Raw genomic sequence first — 23,550 nt, forward strand, 5'->3', positions numbered from 1 at the left:
TAGGGACACTGTAAACTTTTGTTGTAAGCATACATGTTTTAATCAGTATAGTCACCACCGAATGTATACATAGCCTTAACGAACCCCCACCATCCAATAGAGGTTATTAGCTGTTGTTCTCAAGTGTTTAAGGAGCAATACACTACGTGGTTCCCCCATAAGTGGTTTTCTGTAAGTTATCTCACAGAGGGTGTGGGACCCTCTTTCCGGTCTCCGACCGTGTTCTGTGTACTGGAAGGATCTCTAGGGGTATTAAACCCCTCCACCTCTCTCGCCCCCATGAGAGAGGCTAACTCTCTAGGGCCACCTAAGGGCCCAACGATCCCCACCTTTCCTACTGTGTTTTCCCACCCCACCCCCTTCCTGGGGCGCCCCCCCCCCCCCACCTCCGCCTATCCAGACGAATCCCCCCATTGTTCACAAAGATTATGGATACACGGGATCCCTCGGGCATCCCCCCCGTGACCTCCGAAGGTCAAGCCTTTACTGTGGGAATTTCAAGGGCTTCGGAGCCCAGGGCTCAGAAAAACACACACACTATAAAATGATAGACATAAAATTGATCACACTTAATGGAAAAGGACTTAATTCAATTAAAAAAAGGAAACAAGAGATGCGCATGCGCGACTGCGGACTGAATGGCTGCTTAAACATTCAGCTCCGCTCCCAGCCGGCACTAAAAAATCAATAAATGCGCTAAAACCTCACCAAATCTAAAGAAAATTGCCCACATAGCCCGCTGATACCCCCAAGATGTCAAAGGGAACAAGATCAAAACGCCCCTCCACAGTGATGACGGACTATTATAGCAAGGGGGATCAGCCACGCGCCCGCAGCCAAGAGGGCCTCCCGCTAAGCAGCTCCGACTCGGAGGGAGAGGGGGAGAATGATAACGGCAAGAGAATTATGCGGAGACGCGACATGCAGGAATTCTGCGCGGACATTAAGAGATGCCTGCAAGCCGAGGTGGCGTCCCTAAGAGCAGACATAAGCAGTATAGGGTCCAGAACTGACTCCTTGGAAAGGAAACTGGACACTACGGTGAAAGCACTCCATAGAACAGATAAACAATTGGCCCAAGTAAAGGACACTATCCAGGACATTCTAGATAAGCAGGAAGACTCCGAAAATCGGGAGAGAAGAAATAATATGAGGATACGGGGGGTCCCAGAAGAGGAGACCGACCCAGAAGATTTCATGGCCCGGTGGCTGACCCAGCTGATGCCGGACAAAACGTCCCAGGAGCTGCACCTGGATCGCTGCCACAGGGCCCTGAGATCCAGGCCACAACCGGGAGACCCCCCGCGGGATATCATCGCCCGCTTCCATTTCTTCAGAATAAAAGAACTGTTTGCCCAGCTGACCCACAATAACCCGTCCTTTGAGTCACACAAGATCCAAGTTTTCCAGGACATTTCCCCCACCACGTTGCTGAAAAGAAAGCAACTTACCCCAATCACCAGGATCCTCAGGGACGAAGGGGTTAAATACCGCTGGATCTTCCCTTTCGGGCTCCTGGTGTCCAGAAATGGGGCATCCACCACAATAAAGAAAGCTGAGGATGGAGGAGCCTTTCTTACAAAACTGGGCTTGCAAGATAAAATCACGGAGGAAGTGGCGGGAAACAGAGCAGCCCCAGATCCAACATGGCGGGAAGCAGGAAGAACCAACAAAAACAACCAAGCCCGCAGCCCACAGTAAATGGCCAAATAAAGAATTAATGTTCCTCCACAGTTACAGTTGACCCTACCTCTTAGTTAGCCAAAGATGCCCACGAAAACCCCACCAGGAGCCCTCTCATGGCTGCGCACCCCCCCCCCCCCCCCTCACGGCATTCGCATCGCAACCCAGCAGAGACAAGGTCCTGATCTCCCACAGCATCACTGCACCACTTGCCTGTACCCCCGACGGCAGCAGAAGAGGAATAGCGGCCATCTTGGACCAGCTCCGGAGCCCAACTGAGAAGGGGCGGCAGCAGATGACGTCAGCAGGAAGGAGGCAGCGCCTCACGCGAGAGGTACGCGATCGAGGCGCCACATCTAAGATGGCGGCGGTCGTACCAAACCGGAAGAGGCGGGAGCAAGAACAGGATCCCGGAAGCGGCCCAGCAATCCAGCATCACAAGGCACCGAAGGGAGATTGTGGACAACAGTAGCACAACACACACTAACAGAGCGGCGCAGGGGGATTAAGATACAGGGCCCCGCAAGGTAAAGCAGGGAGCTAGAGCGGAGGGCAGCAGAAAGTGGAAGGAGCCTGCTGAGGGGAGGAGGAGGAGGGGGGAGGGAGCAGGGGGGGAGGGAGGTAAAAGTTGGAGGGCACACAGAAGCAACAGACAACAACGGAATACCTGTAAGTTAGGAAGTGGAGATGCCAATGTAGAAACCTGCAAAGGGAGCGACAACATAGGCACGAGAGGGGAGATGGGGAGGTTCAGAGATAGGTCCAGACGGACAGATACCTCTGGGGGGCAATTAAGCTAAGAGCAGCTAATTTGAACTAAATTAAAGCTTTGAACTAAAAGGGAAGGGATTATACCTACAGGATGTAGCAGATAGCTTAAGCTCAGCAGGCAATATGAGGGGCGTCACAAATATAGAGGAAAAGGGGTCAAGTTGTGGAAAGTTATGATTATATGGTCAGTTTTGGGTTTGTTCTCACATTAGAGGTTTTACGCAGACTATCTCACATGCGAACTTTAACGAGATCCAAGTTAGGACTAATAAAGTTGATATTTAGACGGCTGGGACGGCGGTCCTATAGTCGCCGTGTGTGTCTACCCTCGGGCTGGGGCAGCTGCCCTAGAACCTGAGGAAGCCCTGGGGAAGAGGTGGGGTGACACGGCCCTCTGGAGAAAGAAGGAGATGGAGGGCGTGCTCCAGAGACCCACCGACCCACAGGCAAGGGAGAGAAAGTGGTACTATGCCGCTGACCACTCTCCCAAGTTGATATGTGTTTTATATGTGTTCTTTTTCTTCCCTCATGTATCCCACGTACCTATTGTGTCTACCCTCCCCCACACTGTCTCCTTCACAAGTGGTCCACCGCCGAAGCCCCGCACAGAGCTGAGTACTGCAGAGGTACAGAAGCAGCACCGTAGCGGTTCGATACACCCAAGAGCAACACTAAGAATACAAGGTCAGTACCCCGCACCAACATGCCTCTAACATTTATATCCCACAATACTAAGGGACTAAACTCCCCATGCAAACGAAGGATAGCTCTTACTGATTACAAAAAAAAGGGAGCAGATTTCATCCTTCTCCAGGAAACGCATTTCAGTACCACTAGCGCTCCCAAATACTTCGATAAACAATATAACCAAGTATTCCTATCCTCCGCCCTAGAAAAGAAGCGGGGTGTAGCAATCCTAGTTCATAATAGGGTAGGCCTAATAGTAAATAAAGTAAAGAAGGACCGAGAGGGCAGGTTTCTGATGCTCGTAGGATCCATAAATGCAGTACCCATAACAATAGCCACGCTGTATGCCCCTAATACCCATGAGGCAGAATTATTTAAGAAGACATTCGGCGTCATAAAAAAATTCAATGAAGGAGCCTTAATCCTAGGGGGGGACTTCAACGTGGCTATGAACATAACTCTGGATCGCTCAGGGCCTCACAAACACAAAGCCAATCCCAGATCTTCCGCGCTAGAGCAAGAATTAAAAGACCTCCAGCTAGTGGACGCATGGCGAGAAACCCACCCACTAGAAAAACTTTACACCTTCTACTCACACCCACACGACTCATTTAGCAGAATCGATTACTTCTTTGTGTCTAGTAGACTGGTCTCCGCGGTCACCCATACGGAGATCCATGATATTTCATGGTCAGACCACGCACCGATCGAGCTAAGGTGCACGCAGATAGGGCTGGAAAGGCCAAGAGCAAACTGGAAACTAAATGACTCCCTTCTAAAGATCCCAGACCTTGAGAGAAAGATCAAAGAGGAGATTAAAAACTTCTTCAGAGAGAATAAAGATAGCGTTGACTCACATATAACCCTCTGGGAGGCACATAAAGCAACACTGAGGGGGGTTTTGATTAGCATGGGAGCCCGCAAGAAAAAAGAGCGCAACGCAAAAATTATTAAGGTGCAAGCAGAGCTAAAGCAGCACTGGGAACAACATAGAAGGTTACCCAATGCAGCGACCCTGCAACAAATAAAGGACACCCAGATTAAACTAAACCTTCTGCTCACTTCCCAGGCTGAGAAAGCGTTAAGTTGGTCAAAGAGAAGATTCTTCGAGAAAGCAAACAAACCAGATACCTTACTAGCCAATATGATTAATTCCAAAACACACAATTATAATATTCAAGCGTTACGGCGAGAATCAGGGGAAATTACCGCCAACCCCAAGCAAATTGTAAGGGAATTCAAAGACTTCTACGCAAAACTATACGACGGAGACAAAGTAGCTAGATCTCCAGCGAACAAGGAGGCCCTGGTGAATTTTCTGGATAGCTCAAATATACCCTGCTTGAGCGGGGTGGACAGAGAGGTGATGGGTAGAGATTTTACAATGGAGGAAATATCGGAGGTTATGAAAAACCTGAAACCCTCTAAAGCCCCGGGCCCCGACGGGTACTCGAACCTTTACTACAAAAAATTTAGAAAACAACTAGCCCCTTATCTACTCCGTATGTTCAACCAAGTGCTGAACGGCTCCCAGTTCCCTAGCCAAATGCTCCATCTTATCCTACCCAGACTGGTGCACCCAGATCAAGTCGGGTTTATCCAGGGTCGGCAAGCTTCAGATAATACCCGACGGATTATTGATCTGATAGAAATAGCCAATCATAAAGACATACCAGTTATGGCGCTCAGTCTGGATGCGGAAAAAGCGTTTGACAGGATAGACTGGCCATACTTGGAAGCCACGCTTGGAGCGTTCGGAATGGGTGACAAATTAACAAAAGCTATATTTGCACTATATTCGACCCCGTCAGCTAGGGTTACCCACCAGGGATTCGCTTCGGAACCCTTCCAAATTAAGAGTGGTACGCGACAGGGATGCCCGCTCTCCCCCCTCCTCTTTGCATTGTGTATGGAGCCGCTGGCGGCTCAGATACGGGATAGTAAAGACATCTCAGGTATTGCCATCGGAAACCAGACGCATAAGGTGGCACTCTATGCGGATGATGTATTCCTGACAATATCCAGGCCCCTCACCTCCTTGCCAAACCTGCTCGATCTGCTGGGACGTTTCAATAGGGTCTCCGGGTTCAAAATCAATCAGAGCAAATCGGAGGCTATTAACATAAACCTCCCTAAACACGTAGAAAAACTAATTGCCCTTAACTTCAATTTCCGCTGGCAAAAACAGCAAATTAAATATTTGGGGGTCAATATCACGCGGACATATAATACAATTGGCCAAGCTAACTACCCGCGGCTGATACGGACCCTGAGAGAGGATCTCCATAGGTGGGCCAAAAATAAAATCTCATGGATTGGCAAAATCCACTGCGTAAAAATGAACTTGCTCCCTCGCCTCTTGTATCTCTTTCAAACACTCCCAGTGCCGTTAAGTTTGAAGGAAACTCTCTCCCTCCAAACTGAGATAGATAAGTTTATCTGGGGAGGCAAAAAGGCGAGAGTGAGCAAACAGATAATGCGCACACAAACGGGGGCGGGAGGGCTAGCGGTACCTTGTTTGTTGTCATACTATCGAGCGGCCCAATTATGTCAAATTGTGCAATGGCACACTAACCCCGACTCTAAAAGGTGGGTCGCGTTGGAACAAGAGGCATGCTCCCCATTGGAACTAGAGCACCTGATTTGGTACCCTAAGAAGGTGCGCAATAGCACCAAACTGCCGCTATCCTCAATGACCAACTCGCTATTAATCTGGGAAAGCACAAGGCTCAAATATGGCCTGACCAGCAGGGCATCGGGCATGACACCAATTTGGAATAACCCCCTCTTTGCTCCGGGCCAGTCCAGCACAGAATTCTCTATCTGGAAACAAAATAACATAAAGCGATTGATTGATCTGGAGGGAAGACAAGGAATAAAAATCTTCGAAATAGTCAAATCAGACTTCCATATCCCCAATGCCGAGCTCTTTAGGTACCTCCAGATCAGGGCGTTCTATCAAAAAGTGCAGCCAAAATCCCCTATGACAAATTTCGAAAAGCTCTGTCGATCAGGGACATCCACGGCGAGACTCACATCGCAGATGTATAAAGAAGTGACCGGTTCTAGCACGACAGTAAAGGACAAAACCAGATATATGACCCAATGGGAAACAGACGTAGGAGAGGAGTTGGAGGTAGAGGACTGGACAAGGATAGTGACGGCAACCTCCAAAAGTTCAATGTGCACGACCTTAAGGGAGAACGCATATAAGGTAATGATGCGCTGGTATCACACTCCCACAAAATTAGCTAAATTTCTGCCCAGTTACTCCCCATTGTGTCCACGACAATGTGGACAGCAGGCAGATTTGTTGCACATGCTGTGGTCCTGCCCCAAAATCGTCCCAGTCTGGGACTCAATTAAAGACTGGTTGAACATTATCACAGGTAAACCCGTCCCATTAGATCCATGGCTGTTCCTCCTGAACAGACCAGCAGTCGGGTTCACTAAAGGAGAAAATAAGTTGATAGCTCACTTTGCTATGGCGATGAGGGGGGAGACTGCAGCACGCTGGAAACAGAACATAATTCCCTCAATCCCAAATATTAGACATAGAATTTGGACGGTATGCCAGATGGAAATGCTGACAAGCTTGGTAAATGACACTGGCGAAAATTTTGAAAAAGTCTGGGCACCATGGTTAGCCCAGAAAGAAATCCAGGGAGTGGAGAGGACCTCAATATGGCTGTGATAGAGACAAATGCGTTCTCCCGTGAGGAAGTGCTCAACGGTAGAACCCGTACCACACTTAGACGCACGCAGCGCCCCCTCCCCGCCCCCCCCCCCCCACACTCCAAAACCCCGCCGGCCCCAAGTGGGACCCAAAAGAAAATGAGAGAGACAAACTAGTCAAAAGTTAGAGGTCCTACGGGGTATGCACAAAGTCCTCAGACGCAGAAAACCAGCATGAGAGAGGCAGAGGCGGAATCATGGAAGGAGACCCCCCGAACTCCCCCCCCCTCCCTCTTTCTCTTCTTCTCCCCCTCTTTTTGTCTGTCTCTCCCCTCCGACTCCTGGCCGGAGTCCCCCCCCCTGTCTGTCTGTCCGTCTACCCCGTATGTCCGAAACCCTCTACCCAATTACAAAGTTGAATGTCACATGCAGTAAGCTGATACTGTTTGTTCTTATAAACCTTTTTACTGTATGCATATTATGTACTGAACAAAACAATAAAAAAATATAAGTTGAAAAAAAAAAAAGGAAACAAGCGCTTCAGGAATTGAAAAAGACAAAGGGGGACATCATATTTCTTCAAGAAACTCATTTTAACTCGCCCGTGCCCCCGAATACATTTAAAAGTCTGTTCCCTCAGGCATTCTATGCAGTCCGGACTCCTGACGAAGCTGCCACGCCAGCGAAACGCGTTGAGTGAACCTGCAGCAGTTCAGAAGTGTGCCAGACTAGCCCCAGAACCCGTGAGGATCCATTCTGCGTTCGCCGACGAAACCGGAAGTGACGCGACGGGCCGAACCGGAAGTGACGCGACGCGACCTCGGGAGGGGGGTGGATGGAGTACACCTATGCTGCGCATCAATTGTTATGTGTCTAAGCACATGTTGATCATGTAAGTGCAATACTTATTGCCTTTTCAATATATCCATAGTGAACATACAGTGTTGCACTAGAATTGTCTTTATTTCCATTTCCATTGAGGGTTCGTCCTGCTATCATCTGGGAGTGTGTACAAGCAAGACCCCCCTGCACATTGCTGAATCTACCCACCACATCTATTGCCAAATACAGGCTGTAATACCACTGGGATAATGTGAGTTCCCATTCATGATTCCTGCTCAGATTGCTGTATTCATTTAGACATATTGCACTATTTTGATATTCTTTCCCTTACATGTTTATGGTGATACCTGCGCTCCCCACAAGTTTCTCCACACCATTCTATGCAGTCCCCAAGTAAAAAAAAATGGGTGGCTATTCTAATAAGGAATAATGTCCCCTTTGCCCTCACCAAAACACAAGCGGACCCCGACGGAAGATTCCTGGTGCTCCATGGCACTCTAGCAGGTTCACCCGTGACACTGGTGAATGTATATGCTCCCAACGACAACCAGACCAAGTTTCTTAAAAAACTATTGGACTCCCTAGAGCAGCAGGCACTCTCTTCCTTAATCATAGGAGGACACTTCAATATGGTCACCTCACACACACAAGATAAATCAGTAGCCCCAAAGGACCCGTCCACCACAACCCCAAGCACATCTTATACTATCCAATCGCAAAAAAAAGCAAAGAAATTTAGGGAAATAATGGAAGAATTCTCTCTGGTTGACGTATGGAGAGCTCAGCACCAAGGCCAACGAGACTACACTTTCTTCTCTACCCCTCATCAGTCCTATTCGAGGATCGACTATTTTCCAGGTACCAGTAACATAGTCCAGGCCTCCTCCCACTCCAACATAGGCCCAATCACCTGGTCTGACCACGCCCCGGTAGAACTCACTCTCTCCCTACCCTTTGTCAGGATTAATCCCTATAGATGGAAGCTGAATGATTCCCTACTCAACTGTCCAGACACAGAGATAAACATAAGACAAAAACTTTCATCCTTCTTCTAAATCAACGCAGGTCCCGTCTCGGCTCCAGCCATGCTATGGGAGGCACATACGGCCTCGATTAGAGGAGACATAATCTCGATATCAGCCTATAAGAAAAAACAGAAACTTAAACTCCAAACAGAACTAACAGATAAAATCAAGCAGTTAGAGCAGCAACATAAAATAACAGCATCCAAAAAGATACTAAAACAGCTCAACCAAACATGAGCAGCCCTTAAACAAACACAATTAGAGGAAGTAGAAAGAGCCCTGAGATGGACAAAACAAAAATTCTTTGATATGGGTAACAAAGCTGATAAGCTCTTAGCCACGAAACTTAGAGGCATTCGGGTCAAATCACAGATCTCCAAAATCCGTACAAAAACAGGGAGAGTCTCATATGTAGAAAAAGAAATAGCACAGGAGTTTGCCGATTACTACTCGGACTTGTATAACCTTCACCCGCCAGGCCAAAGCCCGACTCCTTTGGAGATGATCTCAATATACCTTGAGCAGTGTAGCCTCCCCTCCCTTTCAAAGGCAGAAATAGAAAAGCTAAATAAAAACATCACCCTTGATGAACTAACCGAAGCCATAAGCTCCCTCAAGCCAGCAAAAACACCGGGCCCGGACGGATTCTTTAACACCTACTATAAAACATTCATGCTGACTCTGTCCCCTTACCTGCTCGATATGTTCAACTCCTTCCTACAAGGAGAACCAATCCCTGCTACCATCAATGCAGCAAATTTAGCTATAATCCACAAAGAGGGTAGGAACACACTTCTTTGTGGTAACTACAGACCAATATCCCTACTAAATTCCAAACTCAAAATTGACAGCAAGATATTGGCAAACAGGCTCAACCCGATTCTCCCCCGACTCATTCATGCAGATCAAGTAGGTTTCGTGTCAGGAAGACAGGCCTCCGACAACACCCGCAAAATAGTGGATATTATTGACCACGTGCATCTCACAGGTACCAAAGCGATGATCCTGAGCCTCGACGCGGAAAAAGCGTTCGACAGGATCAAATGGTCCTTCCTAGACCAAACAATGCTGAAGTTCGGTTTTTGTGGTCCCTATTTGGAGGGTGTTAGAGCCCTCTACCAAAACCCCACAGCATATGTGAAAATCTCTGGAGGCCTATCAGAACCAATTGCAATCAGAAACGGGACCAGACAGGGCTGCCCGCTATCCCCACTACTATTTGCCATAACAATTGAACCCCTGGCAACCAAAATAAGAGAAGAAAAGAGCATCAAGGGGATTAAGATCTCCGAAAAAGAATACAAAATTTCCCTGTTCGCAGATGACGTGATGCTGACCCTCGCTGACCCCCACATCTCTCTCCCTAACCTACAAAAAATACTTCACCAGTTCAGTACAGTGTCTGACTATAAAATAAACATAGACAAGTCAGAAGCACTTAACATATCCCTCCCAAACACAACATGGAAGCTATTGCAATCCAATTATAAATATAAGTGGAGTACCACATATATCAAATACCTCGGCATAAGAATCTCAAACTCCCACGGATCCCTTTATCAATACAATTATCCCCCACTATTTGACCAGATTAAAAAAGACTTAGAGGCTTGGAAAAATTTTCAAATATCATGGTTTGGGAGAATAGTATCGCTCAAGATGAATATTCTCCCAAGGTTGCTGTCCTTCTTTCAAACACTCCCCGTAGTTGTACCACTAGCAGCCTTAAAAAATATACAGGCACTTATATTCCAATTTATTTGGAATGATAAGAGACCGAGGGTTCCCAGATCGGTCATGCTCTCATCAAAAACGAGAGGAGGTCTGGGGGTTCCCGATGTGGTCAGGTACTATCTCGCAGCCCAGCTGTGGTAAGCTGTAGTTTGGAATTACGACCCAGCATCTGCCTGCTGGCTCGAGATAGAATCACATTACGCAGCCCATCCACACTTCAGGTCCTAATGTGGTCCCAAGGAGGAAAGGAGGGAGGACCGAGGAGGTTTGAGCTAGGAGCAATGAGATGCACGTGGGCACATGGCTCAAAAGCAAAGGGAAATATGGCCTGCTAACTACCCCATCTCAAATCACCTCTATCTTTGGAAACCCGAACTTTCCGCCCAGGTGTTCTAAAAAGCAATTTGACCAATTTCAGGGTCTTGGAATAAGAGTGGTGGCCGATCTGCTGAAAAATGGAGAGATCCTATCCTTCCAAGAACTACGAGAACAATACCAATCACAACATCTCCAACTATTCAAATTCCTGCAAGTCAGACATTTTCTGCTTTCTCTTTCCCAGAACTCCAAATTCCCCCCCACCCACCAGATTCGAAACCCTATGCAGTAAAGGCAGGTATCAAAGAGGTCTAATCTCTGAGATCTATAAAGGGGATAGAGTCAGCATCAGAACCCCCGACCCACCACTATATGCAAAAATGGCGGCAAAAACCTCAATCTGCACAGTAACAAATGAGAATATCTACAAAATTCTATTCCAGTGGTACCTGACCCCGGCTAGACTGAGCCAGATCTTCCCCGGCACACCAGACTTGTGCTGGAGGGGATGTGGTCAAAAGGGAGACATGGCCCATATTTGGTGGTCATGTCCAGAGATACAGAGGTTTTGGGTAAAGATCCAGACGTTACTTTACGAGACTACGGGGATCCCCTTTCCCCTGGATCTGCTGACCCTGGTGCTGAACAAACCGTTTGAAGACCTACCCCCACCAATGAGTAGATTGGTCTCTGCAATTCTGACAGCAGCCAGGTGCTCAATAGCAGCAGCCTGGAAGCAGATCAAAGCCCCCGCGAGAAACATGGTTATTAGGCGGATAGACAAGGTAATGTCAATGGAAAAGCTAACTGCCATGCTACACAAAAAAATGCCACAGTTTTGGAACACTTGGGACCCATGGATAGGGGATAACGTTAAAATAGAAGGGAGGAGACGAGACTATAACGCGAATTGAGGAGGAGATGATGTTTCACGGGGACCTCCCCCAAACCCTCCCCTTCCCCCCTCCAGCCCCAACCTCCCCCCCGACCCCCATCCCCCCCTCTGTTTGTCCACCCCCTCCAATCCCCTCCCCCCCACACTCCTCCCCCCCCCTTTCCACCCCCACCCTCAAACAATAAAAAACTATGTTGGCTACTTCCCATATGTTTCAATTGAAGTTAAGAAGTTTTATGTCGATGACTATACTGTACCCATATCTGTAAATGTTATTGCCAATCAAACAGATTGATACAAAAAGAAGGACAAATACCTCTTGCAAATCAGTAAATGTATAGAGCTTCAGCCCAATGCACTCAAAACAGTGTGAAAAATCAGGTTAATCTGCAGAAAAAATAATCAAATCCAAGAAATATATCCACACAAACAACAACAATACAACCTTAAATCCAAAAGAAAAAGGGCCCAGATCAAACTTGAGGATGCAGCTCTCTTCTTGTTGGATACAAATGAAGTGTCCACAAAACTACTAGAGAAAAAAAAGAAAAAGAGAAGCGAGCAACACTCATAGTAAGTCTTTACTGAACACAGATAAAAGGATTAAAAACACTTGCATAGATAACACACTCATCCATATATATATGGCAAAAAGTAATGAATATAATGAATGCGGGCAAGGGAGGGCGTGGCGGGACGTTACAACGTCAGCGTGCAAACACGAGATGCGGAAGTCCACTTGCTCAGGACAGCGGGAAGTTACTAATTCAGTGCGTGAACACATGATGCGGAAGTCCGCTAGCTCAGGACGGCGGGACGTTACAACGTCAGCGCGCAAACACGAGATGTGGAAGTCCGCTAGCTCAGGACGGCGAGACCTTACAACGGCAGTGCACAAACACGTAATGTGGAAGTCCGCTTGCTCAGGACGGCGGGATGTTACTACACCAGTGCACGAACACATGATGCGGAAGTGCACTAGCTCAGGATAGCGAGACGTTACTACATCAGTGCGCGAACATGTGATGCGGAAGTGCGCTGGCTGTCCCCACTGATGGAGGTGACCGAAGGAGCTGCAGATGGCAGCCCTGCTTTGACCGCAGTCATTCTATTCAATACGTTTTGCCATGGACATCTGTAAGTGTTTTTAATTATTTTATCTATATTCAGTAAAGACTTACTTCACAATGAGTGTTGCACTCTTCTCTTCTTTTTATCTCTGTGATTGCCTTGCCTGTGTTTGGACTCCTGCTTGTATCCGACTACCCTTGCCTGCCACGACCCAGGAACTGGACCCTACTTGCCTTGCCTGTTGCCCGGCCTCGACCCTGGAACTGGACCTGACTACATCCCAGGCCAAGGTCGGAGTATCACTCCCGACGGGTCCGTATCCTGTTTGCAGTCAGCAATGTTACACATATCCCCTTACAGCAAGAAAAGTCAGCAATTTAGGGATTTCCTTTTTCACGTATCCGGAGAACAGCGATAGAACTGGTGTCTTTATGTTTGGGATTACATTTGGGTATCTCACTCCACCGAATGGACAGACTATTTTCATTATCAATTACTGACTGGATTTTATTAATACTACATCGGGCCAGTACCGTGGGATATATTTACATTCAATACCCTTCTCCAACAGGAGTTAGAAAATGTTTTACTCAATTTCCATCCCCTGTGGTATTTGTAATACTGACCATTTAGTTGTTTTTTTAATGTTTGTTTTATCTTATATCAGGTCATTTGAGAATTGGACCAAATACAGAAGAATTGACGAAATATCTGATTTCAGACATGCTATTGGAGAGGGTTGGAGAACCTCAGAATATAATTATAGGGTTCCATAATAAAAAAAAGTCAAACACTGGTCTATGAAATACATTAGCTGCTGTGAGTGTTACAGTGTGTCTGTGTATTACAATAGCTGCTGTATGTCAGTGTTACAGTGTGTCTGTGTATTACAATAGCTGCTGTATGTCAGTGTTACAGTGTGTCTGTGTATTACAATAGCTGCTGTATGTCAGTGTTACAGTGTGTCTGTGTATTACATTAGCTGCTGTATGTCAGTGCTACAGTGTGCCTGTGTATTACAATAGCTGCTGTACTGTATGTCAGTGTTACAGTGTGTCTGTGTATTGCAATAGCTGCTGTATGTCAGTGTTACAGTGATTCTGTGTATTACATTAGCTGCTGTATGTCAGTGCTACAGTGTGCCTGTGTATTACAATAGCTGCTGTATGTCAGTGTTACAGTGTGCCTGTGTATTACAATAGCTGCTGTATGTCAGTGTTACAGTGTGTCTGTGTATTACAATAGCTGCTTTATGTCAGTGTTACAGTGTGTGCCTGTGTATTACAATAGCTGCTGTATGTCACTGTTACAATGTGTGCCTGTGTATTACAATAGCTGCTGTATGTCAGTGTTACAATGTGTCTGTGTATTACAGTAGCTGCTGTATGTCAGTGTTACAGTGTGTCTGTGTATTACAATAGCTGTGTGTGTCAGTGTTACAGTGTGTGCCTGTGTATTACAATAGCTGTGTGTGCCAGTGTTACAGTGTGTGCCTGTGTATTACAATAGCTGCTGTATGTCAGTGTTACAGTGTGTGTCTGTGTATTACAATAGCTGCTGTATGTCAGTGTTACAGTGTGTCTGTGTATTACAATAGCTGTGTGTCAGTGATACAGCGTCTGTGTATTACAATAGCTGTGTGTCAGTGATACAGTGTCTGTGTATTACAATAGCTGTGTGTCAGTGATACAGTGTGCCTGTGTATTACAATAGCTGTGTGTGTCAGTGTTACAGTGTGCCTGTGTATTACAATAGCTGTGTGTCAGTGATACAGTGTCTGTGTATTACAATAGCTGTGTGTCAGTGATACAGTGTGCCTGTGTATTACAATAGCTGTGTATGTCAGTGATACCGTGTGTCTGTGTATTACAATAGCTGTGTGTCAGTGATACAGTGTGTCTGTGTATTACAATAGCTGTGTGTGTCAGTGATACAGTGTGTCTGTGTATTACAATAGCTGTGTGTGTCAGTGTTACAGTGTGCCTGTGTATTACAATAGCTGTGTGTCAGTGATACAGTGTGTCTGTGTATTACAATAGCTGTGTGTCAGTGTTACAGTGTGCCTGTGTATTACAATAGCTGTGTGTCAGTGATACAGTGTGTCTGTGTATTACAATAGCTGTGTGTGTCAGTGATACAGTGTGTGCCTGTGTATTACAATAGCTGTGTGTGTCAGTGATACAGTGTGTGCCTGTGTATTACAATAGCTGTGTGTGTATATAATGAGAATGATAACAAAGATCAGATCATTACCTTGCTGCAGCCATTTGTGTGGGAGGGGAAGGGTGTGTGTCTGCACTGATTGGCTTAGCCTGCCTTTTACGCAATGGTTTCTGGGACTTGTAGTTAATCTATCTGTAAATACTGTAATATTAATATTGGAAGAGCAGAACTACAGCTCTGAATACGTTTGTCAGGAAGGGAAAAATCACGTGACACGCATCAGCCAATCAGTGTGCAGTTGTAGAGGAGGCGGAGATAGAGACAGAGGGAAAGGAAGACGAGGGAGAGAACTTCTCTTGTGTCTGGTGACAATATGTAATGGAACAATTATATAAAGCCCATTCAATTTTTTTTTTAAATATCTACACAAGTTAAATACACAGAATAATGTGACACACACACAATAGTATAAAATACACAATGCAAACATGGGTAGTACAGGGGGGGGGGAAACAGGATAAGGAGTGGAGAGCAAACAGGGAAAAAAGGGTGGGAGGGTCACAGTGGGCAAAAAATGGGGATAGACAGGGGCAACGTTCCGGGGATAAACCCCTTCCTCAGGCCCGTTCCCTCTAGTCCCCAAGGGGACACAGGTACTTCCCTTACCCCAATGCCCCAACAACAACAAAACAGCACCCCTAACAAACTGTAACGGATCCTACTATGTGAATTTGCCCGTTACAGGACCCATATAGGCATATGTAACGGGGTTTCCTCCCCCCCAATCGCAGATTGGCCCCTCTAGGAAAATACTACTCTGGTTACACATGGCTATAGTGTGGTGCACCTGCTGGCTTACAGGACTCCTGAGTCTCCCGCTTGATGGTATTAAGGGGAATGGCATCAGGACTGGCTTGTGAAGTAATGTTGAGTTATACTCACTCATGGTACAGCGCCTCCATCTCTTCCAGATCCCCAGCGTAGCAGGGAGGAGTCTCTGAAAGAGAACCTCTATGTGCATCTTCTTCCTTAGTGACGCCACACACAGGACAGTTTGGCATCCTTTATTAACAGCAGACATGGACAGCCGCCCATCATAGTAGCGTGGTCGTCTAGCCACTCATTCTCAGGTTGCCAACAGGTCTAACTCTTCCCCTACTCCCTAATGAAGTAAGAGGTATAGTCTTCCACACCACTCCCTAAAGGGAGGGCCACAAACACTGCCAGAGCCCTGACAGGTTGCTGGACAGACTCACCTCACTTAGATGGTGAGGCACACACTAAATTGAAGAAGTGCTGCTTATTATATAGCTTCAGTAGGCACCACCCCTGTGTCACTGTTAGTGGACACAGAGCCTGATGTCACTTCCTTCACTGAATAATACACAGCATATGAAGTGAGGGCAAACCCCATGATTACTCCTGGCAAACCTGCCCTTTTAACAGGGATTATTGTACAGGAGGAGAAAGGCATGTAACCCCAAAATTACACAGGGCTACACATACAATCACACAATGAACACACAGAGCAACTCAGAATAACAGTTTACTGATAACACTATATATAGATTATGGCTACTGGTTACAGCAACCCACTTGCCACACACGGCTCTAACCACCCACCATTGTTCCCCCTCTCTGTCCACAGTCCCCACAATACCTTATGAGGCCCTGGGGCACTCTACCACATAAGTGTCCACAATATAGCACCCACCCCTTAGACGTGATCAGTGCCGTTACTGTACAGTGTATGCTGGTGCATATGAGGAAGGTACCTGCCAGATGTGTTCCACACCCGGGCGCGCTGGCTTGGTCTTGCGGATAATGGGATCCACGGACCCAGTAATGCAACCCGCAAAGCCTCCGCCTCTAGTTGGGTGGATCCTGCGTGGATGGTGCCACCTTAGTAGTGTCCTTGTATGGTAGAATCGGTGGATTGGTCAGCACACGGGTTTTTCGCTCACAGGATGAAAAGAGAAAATGAGGGACACGTGATTAGTGTCAAGCCATACAAAACATTTAACCAGTAATATACTGTGGTTGTTTAATAAAAAATGAATAAAAAATGTTTGGATAAAAAATGCTTAGATAAAAATCTTTTAAAACACTTTGTTAAAAGACTGAGGGGCCTATGCAGAGAGCAACGAATTTTAAAATTGGCGAATTTATTAAAAAGTAGCTTTTTTGGAGAGTTTTAATCTCCATATGCAGAAAAGTGCGAATTCTGCTATGTTTAACATGGATGCGTGTGGCGAGTTTAAATTGGCGAGATGCGCGCTTCAGAAATGTGTTAAAACAAATTCGCGGCTTTTTTTTTCCCTTTGCAATGGCCGCGAGCGGCAGTTTTTTCTGGCGAGTTAAAACTGAGACAATCGCGCCATTTTATTGGCGCGAACAGCCGCTAGATGCCGTTCGCGCCTCTCTGCATACGGATATTTTTAAAACTGGCGAGATTGAGGTTCTCGCCAGCCGCGAGGCGAGTTTTATAACTAGAAAAGAAAAATTGGCGCGTTTTTCGGAACTCGCCATTTTCTGCTGCTTTCTGCGCGATTTTCTCCAAAAAATGGCGAATTTCGAAATAGCGCTGCTCTCTGCATAGGCCCCTGAATTGGGGCTTGGATGCAGATGTCTAAGTAAAAATACTTCAATGGAAAAAAGGTTTCTGTGGTTGGTGGTGATGTGAGGGATGGGACATAGAAAATATAAAAATATATATAGAGGGTCCTTGTATGGTGTCTGGTCCCAGACCACCATTGAGCAGGAGACCGCCGTATCCTGTCTGTGTCCCTCTATTATCAATTGCTACAGATTTTTAAATGTATTAATATTGGTATGTGTGAGCTGGATTCTACTATCAATTTGCAAGATCCTAAAATGTAATCAACAATTTGGTGTGTCTGAGTTGATTAGGTAGACCCCTCTCTTAATTATTAGTCAATGTGGCTGGGTTTTAGAATACTTAAGGCAGGATACCTTGGTTGTGAGTAACATCAAAGTGTAACATTTAAGTGTGTGGAGTTAATCTTGGAGTTGAAATTGGAGGTGAAGGTTGGAGGAAGATCTGGACTCTGAACAACAACTTTACAACTGTGAGAACTTTACTTTCTAAATGCTGTGATTATTTGTACTCTTCCTATCCTCCAATAACTGGGAAGTCTCTCCTCCTGTATCTCACTATGCCCTCCCTATTGCTTTTTCTGTTTACTGTTTCCTCACTCCGTGGTGTTCTCTCCAATGTCCCCACTCCCCACTGCACCATTATTTATACACCTCTCTCCCAACAACCCTCAATAAAAAACACCCACACAAATCCTCTATTCGCACCCTCTATCTGCTCCTTCCCGCTGCTGGGGATCTCCCCTAAACCTGAAGCCAGACATACACACCTGAGCTCACCCACAGATCCCTGCCATCTCTTCCCTTTTAAATTGTGTTAACCTTTTCATTTAACACTGACTAACCTTAAAACTTGCCCCACAAATCAAGCATCCCAATAGCCTGCACTCATGGCTACTGTCCCACAGTCACTTATACCCCCCATTGTGGCCAAGCACACCCATCTAAAGCACTTATTCCCTCACCTGCTGTGGTTTCCCCTCAAACCTCTTAGATTGTAAGCTCTTCGGGGCAGGGATTTCCTTTCCCATTGTCTGATTTTTGCTTCACTTATTGTATTTTTAAAATTCCCTGTACTGTATTCTTTGTGAAGCGCTGAGTACACTTTTGGCGCTATATAAATAAAGATATACAATACAATACTATATAGGTGCTACGGGAACGTGTCCCTATCCTAGGGGCAAGTCCCTGCAGCAACCACAAGCTGAGGGGAGTCGGGGCTAGGGGGGAAATCTGGCCTAGTGCAGCGGGTCACAGACCCCTGCACACACACACCTCCTCCCCTGTCTGTGTCCCAGTTCCGACTGCGTTGCGTGGACTGAGCGCGCAAAATGTATCTAATTCTCACCAGGGGATACTGCAGCCCTATTGGCTCTCGCACGACATGTGACTGCAGCCCTGCTATGCCTTCTGGGGGCTGTAGTCCCTGCAGAGCCTCTTCTCGTGCGCCAGATGGTCCTGCGCATGCTCGAGCTCTGCCATGGCCGCCACAACTCCAGCACTCACCGCTCATATGCAATGAATCAAAGTGCTCTCGAAATCCCGGCCTTTATCAGAGTGGAGCCGGATTGGGAGACCATAGAGTACGAAGTACTTTTCTCGCAGGATTTTTGCCACAGTGATGGCTTTCTGGTTTTTAGTCGGAAAGGCCTGGGCATACCATGTGTAATGGTCCGTGATGACCAACACGTTGCATATTCCTCGGGTATCAGGCTCAATGCACAAGACGTCTATGCACACTAAATCCATGGGGTCGGAACTTTTCAGATGGCCCATGGGCGCTGCTCGGATGGGGAGAGTCTTTCGCTGGATACACCGGGAACATCGGCGGCAATGTTGTTACACCGCTTCTCGCAACTTCGGCCAGAAGAATCGGTTTTGACCCAAAGGTTTTTCTACACCGAGATGTCCATGTTCGTCATGTAAGGACTTCAACACCATATGCCGTAATTTCTGGGGTAGGACCAATTGTCTCCTATCCGGGTGGTTGTGATATTGCACCACCCGATAGAGTAACCAGTTGTCGAGTTCAAACTTGTCCGCTTCCCGCATCAGCACAGTAACCATGTCACTGGGAGCACGTTTCAGGAGTGCAGGTTTCTTTCGTTGGACAGCTTGCCGGATGATGCCGATTACCCGATCTCTTATTTGGTAGTCCACCAGATCCTTCCATTGTATAACTTTGTCGCGGGGTATATTCATCCCTTTGGGATTGCAGTAAGCGATGGGAATAACCTGCAACTGGCATCCTAACAAATCTGCTACCCGCAGTTCCAAAAAAGGTCATCAATAACGGCAGCGGTGCTGCACATAGCTCTCTTCCCGGTCCCGGGATCTCCTCCCATTGATCATCATCTGGAATAGCACTTAGTCCTGACCATCGGGATAAAGCATCGGCTCCAATGTTCAAGGGACCCAGTTTATACTTCAGAGTGAAGTTGTAGTTGGATAGTGCTGCCAGCCACCGGTGACCTGATGCATCCAATTTGGCGGATGTAAGGATGTAAGTGAGGGGATTGTTATCCGTCCTTACCTCGAAAGTACGCCGTAGAGGTAATCATGGCGTTTGTCCACGATTGCCCGTTTGAGAGCCAGAAATTCTAACTTGTGCACTTGGTAGTTTTGTTCACTTGGAGTCAGACTGTGACTGACATACTGTAGTGTTACGATGACACCAACTTTTATCAACACATTTATATTTCTGGGTACTTGATTGAACAGAACAAGTTGCAAAATAAATTGTGATTTATTTCCTTGATAGACAAACACACGACATCTGCAGAATACACTTGAAAACAACACTTACTGGAATAAGGGAATGAAAGAAATTGTCCTTTGAAACAAAAGAAATTGTCCTCTGCTTGCAAGCGCAAGAAATGCAGCCTTGGTTTTAAAAGTCCTGTGGTTATGTGGTTATTAACCCCTTCACTCCTGGACTGGTTGCTGCTGTGCTGGAACAAAGTCTTGCATCTTTACATCATGGATTAAAATTCAGGAATCACACTGGGGATACCTGGGTGGGCCACAGTTATAAGCAGCAAGGGTGTAGAGGAGCACAGCAACGTTTCCTGGCAGCATACCAGCTAGTGGACCGCCAAAATCAGGGTAACTCCAGACAGGGAATAGTATTAAAAGGATACTTTAATGGTCAGTATATAGACAGCAATGGTAGGGACGCACCTACGCGTTTCGTCCGTAAAGGACTTTCTCAAGGACACCTTGAGAAATTCCTTTACGGACGAAACGCGTAGGTGCGTCCCTACCATTGCTGTCTATATACTGACCATTAAAGTATCCTTTTAATACTATTCCCTGTCTGGAGTTACCCTGATTTTGGCGGTCCACTAGCTGGTATGCTGCCAGGAAACGTTGCTGTGCTCCTCTACACCCTTGCTGCTTGTATGTACCCTGAGAGGATTGCACGCTGGATCGGAACCACCCTTCAAGGACACCACCAAGGAAGGTAAAGGGCTTATGCCCCTCATACTATTACCTCCCAGTGCTGGACTGACTGATATATTTCCCCCAGGGTGGTATATACCATTATAGGAGACCTATTTTGGGGTACCCGCGTGGGCACCACCAGGCCTCTGGTTTTTCACCCTGGGATGTTATGGATGGATTATTCTACATGTCCTTGAACTTGGATCCAATATGATATATATCATTTATGAGCTATCTATGGTGAAGCACCAATATACACTACTTACTTGGGCCACAGTTATAGACTGCCCAAAGCTATCTTTAACAGGTGGATCCAATCCTCTCGTGGGAACAAAAAAAACACAAATAGCCAAGTTACCCACAGTTCATAAGACCGGTCAAAATGGCTGTCCGGTGGGCAGGGCGCATGGGTCAGGTTGACGCCCATGCCACATAGCATACCTGGGCTACACCCATAACTTGGCACCACTAAGTCTGCTTTTTGACCAATAAATGTCACTAGCCTGACATCTGCTGTGCATCAGTATGCCAGTATTGTATACATTATGGGTCTCTGGGTCTTTTCATAATTGACACTCTTTTAGACAGGGGGACTCTAAATCTGTGAGAGCCTTTTGAGGCTCCGTCATAAAAATAACTACAGCCCTTTGAGGCTTGGTCATAAAAATAGCCCCAGCTCATTCACCCATATTACAGCTGGATATCCAAGTAATTCCTGCTTGGACTTACAAAAAAATACCTCCTGCCTTAGATTTAAGATCTGCCATCATGTGTCGGTTAGAGGGTATGGCAAGCAATGCATCTTGTCTTTTACCCTCGCAGACAGGGAATGGCCTGCAAATGGGGAATGAAAATGGCGGGGACAGGGCAACAACTGTAATGCATGGCAAATCAGGTATTAACCCTTTCCTCCCCATCACACATAGGCCTCAGGCCGAGGTCCCTCTGGATGTTTCTGATGTAGTACGGCACCTAGCCCATTGAGACTAACGTCCACGTGCAGAACGTAGGGCTGTTCTGGATCAGCATAGGCAAGAATCGGTGCTTCCATCAGGCTTTTCTTCAAGCCCCGGAAGGCCCGTTCACACTTAAGAGTCCACTTATCGCCGAACGGATGACGGGCCGAGGTGGCCTTTCGCCCCGTATCTTCGGGATATATCTTCAGGAGATTGTTGAATGTCTTGGCCCTACGGGAGTACCCCTCCACAAAGCGACGGTAGTATCCACAGAAGACGAGGAATGATCGTAGCTCCATAACATTTTCTTGACGAGGCCAGTTCACGACGGCCTCCCCTTTGGCCGGATCAGTGGCGATTCCCTTGGCAGACACGATGTGTCCCACGTAGGTCACCAAGGTGTGACAGAACCGACACTTGTCAAGAGACAGTTTCAGCCCTTCTTTCCCAAGATGGTCCAGCACCTTAGGCAGCCGTTCTTCGTGCTCCTCCAATGTCTTACCAAAGACAATAATATCATCCAGGTAGACTAAGCACTCCCGAGGGTTAATATCGCCTATGTGTTTCTCTATTAGGCGCTGGAAGGTTGCAGGGTCCACATAGATGCCTTGGGGCATGCGCGTAAATTGATAGAACCCCAGGGGACAGAAGAAGGCTGTCTTTTCCTGATCCTCTTCACTCATTGGCAACTGGTAGTATCCAGATCGTAAGTCGAGGACACTGAACCATTGGCTCTCGGTTAGAGCATTGAGAATCTCTTCGATGCGAGGAAGAGTGTACTGTTCAGGTACGGTGCGATTGTTCAGTGTTCGGTAATCAACACAGAATCTCACAGACGCATTCTTCTTCCTTACCACCACTATGGGCGAGGCGTAGGGACTCCGAGACTCGGTCACGATCCTGGCCCTTTCCATCTCTTGTAGTACATTCCTTACATTGTCCACATCCCTAGGGGCAATGCGGTGGGAACGCTCTGTGAGAGGAGTAGTGACACTCAGTCTGATGGTGTGTTGGGCACTGCGACTGCAATCCACATCCATCTCGCTTGTGGAGAACACAGCCCGCCGCTCCTCCAATTTGGCCATCAGCTGGTCTTTCCATTCTGCCGACAGCATAGAGTCTCCGAAGTTGAAGCTCATCTCAGTTGGTTGTTTGGACACGGCGGCCGTGTTCACCTGGGGCGTTGATTCCACGGGGCTGACGGGATATATACAGCCCAATTTCTGCCTGCATCGAATGCCATAGTGAACGGCGAAATGTTGTGAACATACACATAAGTTCAGAGGAATCCGGGACGTCCACTCCCGCACTTCGGGTATTAGTTTGTACCCTCTCTGGGCATCTTCTTCTGGTGTGCTTTCCAGAGAGAAGAGATGGTCGGTCTCGTGTTAGTCGGGATAGCAGCACCAGGCGGCCATGCGCTGAACTTCCCCCTGGTGAATTCGTCGTCAACCCGGCTCGACGGTTGAAAAGAATCCTGTGATGGTCTAAAGCAGATATCCTGTTGCACTCCTCCTGTAGGACGGGATGGAGGTGTAGGCTGGACATAGGCAGTTCGTTGGTTTCTTGCAAATAAGCCCTGGTTATGGCTCGCACTATGTCGGTATTAGTTCCCAGGATAATCGGGTACTTGGATTGCTCTTGAGGTTCGGGACACACTATTGTTTCC

General features: G+C 46.9%; 1 protein-coding gene across 2 annotated transcripts in view; it reads right to left on the reverse strand.

Moving 5' to 3' along the window:
- Positions 1-16,114, reverse strand: part of LOC142465250 (uncharacterized) — an 84,358-nt gene extending 68,244 nt beyond the window's left edge. Inside the window, exon 1 of one of the 2 annotated variants that reach the window (XM_075569252.1) lies at positions 15,808-16,114. The gene's annotated coding sequence lies outside the window, so the exon portion shown is untranslated. Of the gene's footprint in view, positions 1-14,955; positions 15,094-15,807 lie in introns of those variants that run through there. The other variant, XM_075569250.1, reaches the window with a different exon arrangement.
- Positions 16,115-23,550: the final 7,436 nt, after the last annotated feature.

The sequence above is a fragment of the Ascaphus truei genome, chromosome 13 (genome assembly GCF_040206685.1).
Source record: "Ascaphus truei isolate aAscTru1 chromosome 13, aAscTru1.hap1, whole genome shotgun sequence".
In the NCBI taxonomy this organism is placed as follows: domain Eukaryota; kingdom Metazoa; phylum Chordata; class Amphibia; order Anura; family Ascaphidae; genus Ascaphus; species Ascaphus truei.